Genomic DNA, 3,393 nt, shown 5'->3' with positions numbered 1-3,393 from the left:
TCTTTCAAAATATTTGAAATCTTTTAAAAATCGTTAAGAATTTTAAATCTCTGTATAATATTTAAATTTTGTATGAATCTGTGAAGAATCTCAGAAATCTTTGAAATTTTGTAAATCTTCGTTTGTCTGTGTAATATTTAAATTTTTTGTGATGTCTTTCTAAAATGTTGGAAATATTTTAACTCTTTGTGAAATATTTGAAATCTTTCGGAATTAAAAAAATTTAAGCTTAAAAATTAAATTTTAATTAAAAGTTTATTTAATTTTAATTTTTAATTTTGAATTGAATTTTAAATTTGCGTTAAATTCTTTAAATCTATGAAATTTTTAACCAAAAAATTTAACTATTCAGTTTTTGTTTGAAAAATTATATTTTTTAGTTAAAAATTCGTCTCTTTGGTAGAAATTAATTTTCTTGGTTTAAAATTCATCGTTTTGATTTAAAATTCAACGATTCCAATTCAAGAATCATAATTTTAGTAAAAAATTCATCAGTTTTGTTGAAAATTAATTTTTTTCAACTGAAAATTTGACTATTCCATTTTTAGTTGAAAATTGATATTTTTTAGTTCAAAATTCAACTATTTGCTTAAAATTTTTTTCTTTTTTTAGTATAAAATTGAATTATTTTGTTGAAGATTCAAGTATTCCAGTTACATATTTATCATTTTATTTAAAAAAATTATCTTTTTTCACTATTCCAGTTAAAAATTAATCAGTTGAGTTAAAAATTAATCTCTTTAGTTGAAAATTACTTTTTTTAACCAAAAAATTTAACTATTCAGTTTTTGTTTGAAAAATTATATTTTTTAATTAAAAATTCGTCTCTTTGGTAGAAATTAATTTTCTTGGTTGAAAATTCATTGTTTTGATTTAAAATTCATCGATTCCAATTCCAGAATCATAATTTTAGTAAAAAATTCATCAGTTTTGTTGAAAATTAATTTTTTTCAACTGAAAATTTGACTATTCCATTTTTAGTTGAAAATTGATATGTTTTAGTTCAAAATTCAACTATGTGCTTGAAATTTTTTTCTTTTTTAGTACAAAATTGAACTATTTTGTTGAAAATTCATGTATTTTGTTGAAAAACCTTATCTTTTTTTTCTAAAACATTAATCTTCTTGCTTGAAAATTCAAGTATTCCAGTTACATATTTATCATTTTATTTAAAAAATTATCTTTTTTCACTATTCCAGTTGTAGATTAATCAGTTTAGTTGAAAATTAGTCTTTTTTAGTTCAAAATTTAACTATTTGCTTGAAAAGGTTTCTTTTTAAGTACAAAATTGAACCTGGAAAAAACCTGGGATTGTCGGAGATTTTCTTCCAGGTTTTGAGTAGACACCTTGATTAAAAATATTGAAAAAGACGAATTTTCAACAAACTAGTTTGTTTGTTTTTTCATCCAAAAAATAATGTTTTATATGAAGTAGAAGAATTCTATTTTTGGTTAAAGCAATTATGTTTCTACAAAAAAAAATGAATTCTCAACAAAATAATTCAATTTTAAACCCAAAAGATGAATTTTATAACAAAGAAGATATAGTTTCAATAAAATATATAAATTTTCAACCAAAAAAGATCAATTTCAACCCAAAAATAGAATAGTTAAATTTGCAGTTAAAAAAGTACATTTTAAACAAACACAAAAACGAGTTTTCAGCCAAATTAATTATTTTTTAACTGAAAATATAAATTTTCAACCAGATAAGAAACGAATTTTCAGCCAAAGAAATTATTTTTTAATCACAGTTATGAATGTCCAACGAAAAATACACATTTTTAGACCTAAAAGTGAAATTTTCAAACACAAAAGATGAATTTAAAAAAGAAAAAGAAATTAATTTTTAACTAAATATTTTTTTTCAATAAAATGAAAGTAAATTTTTTTACGAAATGGTATAATTTTCTACCAAGAAGATCAAAATTTATGTGAAAAATGATAAATTTTCCACCAAAAATGGAACAGTCAGATTTTCCGTTAAAAAATTAATTCTAGAAAAGAAAAACCTAATTTTAAACTAAAAAATCAATTTTCAACCAGTAGTTAATGATTTTGCAACCAAATATTTGAATTTTCAACAATAAGAGGAATGGCTCTCCAAAAAGCTTAAATGCCCCCCCCCCCCAAATTCGAACTTTCAATGAATTACAGGAATTTACAGCAAAAGATTTAAATTTTTAACCTAAGGAAATAAATTTTGAATCAAAAATATACGAGTTAAATTCTCAATAAAACAATTTTCAACTAGAAAACATAATTTTCAAGAAAATAATTAAATTATAAAAAGAAGGTTTGGCAACTAAAATGATGTATTTGCAACTAAATAAATGAATTTTCATCAAGTAGTTCTACTTCCTACTCAATAGTTTAGTTTTCAACCAAAAATGATTTTAATTTTGTACAAAAAATAGTTGAATTCAACGAAAAAATATTTATTTTAAACGAAAGAGTTTGAATCCTTGATCAAAAGAATTACTTGATTTGTAGCAACTCTCTAATTTAAAAAAAGTATGTGGTTCTTTTACTCTAGATTTTTTTTTTTGTTAAAATATATTTAGTAATTTTATATTTGTTTGAACAATAAATGCTTTAAATTCTCTTAAATGCTCTATGAATACTCTGAGTTTAAATTCTGAGCATATTCTCGAGAGCATTTGCTCAAGGTAAATTCTTGGGCATTTAAGAACTCTAATCAAAATGTAATGAATTTTCAAGTAGAGAGAAAGTATTGTTTCCTTTTTCCACCGAGGCGAGGGGTTGATCACTCTTTAAATCTGAAATTTTTGGAAATCTCGTACATTTTTCAAATCTTTCTGAAATCTTTGTGAAATATTTCAAATCTTTTTGAAATCTTTTTTAAATCTCTGAGTTCTTTGGTAAATTTTTGAAATTCGAGCAATTTTTGTGAAATCTTTAAAAAAATCTCTGAAATATTTCTGACATATTTGAAATCTTTTTAAATCTTTCCGAAATAATTTGAAATCTTAAACATTTTTTTATTTTTTGTGAAATCTTTCTAAAATCTTTTGAATTTTAAAAATGTTGAAATATGAAATATTTTTATCTGTCTAAAATCTCTAAACTTCCTGAAATCCTTGTAAAATATTTGTAATATTTGTTAAATCATTTAAATCTTTGTGAAAATTTTATTTAATCTTTGTGAAATGTTTCAAATCTTTCCGATATTTTTCTGACATATTTGTTAGATCATTTAAATATTTTTTAAATATTTTGAGATTTTCGTGAAATATTAAAAAATTGATGAATGTTTATGAAATCTTTGAAATCTTTCTAAAATCTTTCAAACTTTTTTCATCTTTGTAAAATGTTTAAAAGCTTTGCGAAATAATTTTGAAATTTTGGTTAAATTCTTTGAAAAATCTCATA

At 21.6% G+C, this 3,393-nt stretch overlaps 1 protein-coding gene across 5 annotated transcripts in view; it reads left to right on the top strand.

Annotated features, from left to right (window-relative positions):
* LOC117167672 (mitochondrial Rho GTPase) overlaps positions 1-3,393 on the top strand; it is a 60,433-nt gene that overhangs the window by 44,936 nt on the left and 12,104 nt on the right. The gene's annotated exons all lie outside the window — the stretch shown is intronic.

The sequence above is a fragment of the Belonocnema kinseyi genome, chromosome 2 (assembly GCF_010883055.1).
Source record: "Belonocnema kinseyi isolate 2016_QV_RU_SX_M_011 chromosome 2, B_treatae_v1, whole genome shotgun sequence".
Classification (NCBI taxonomy): domain Eukaryota; kingdom Metazoa; phylum Arthropoda; class Insecta; order Hymenoptera; family Cynipidae; genus Belonocnema; species Belonocnema kinseyi.
This window is presented reverse-complemented; position numbering and strand designations above follow the sequence as displayed.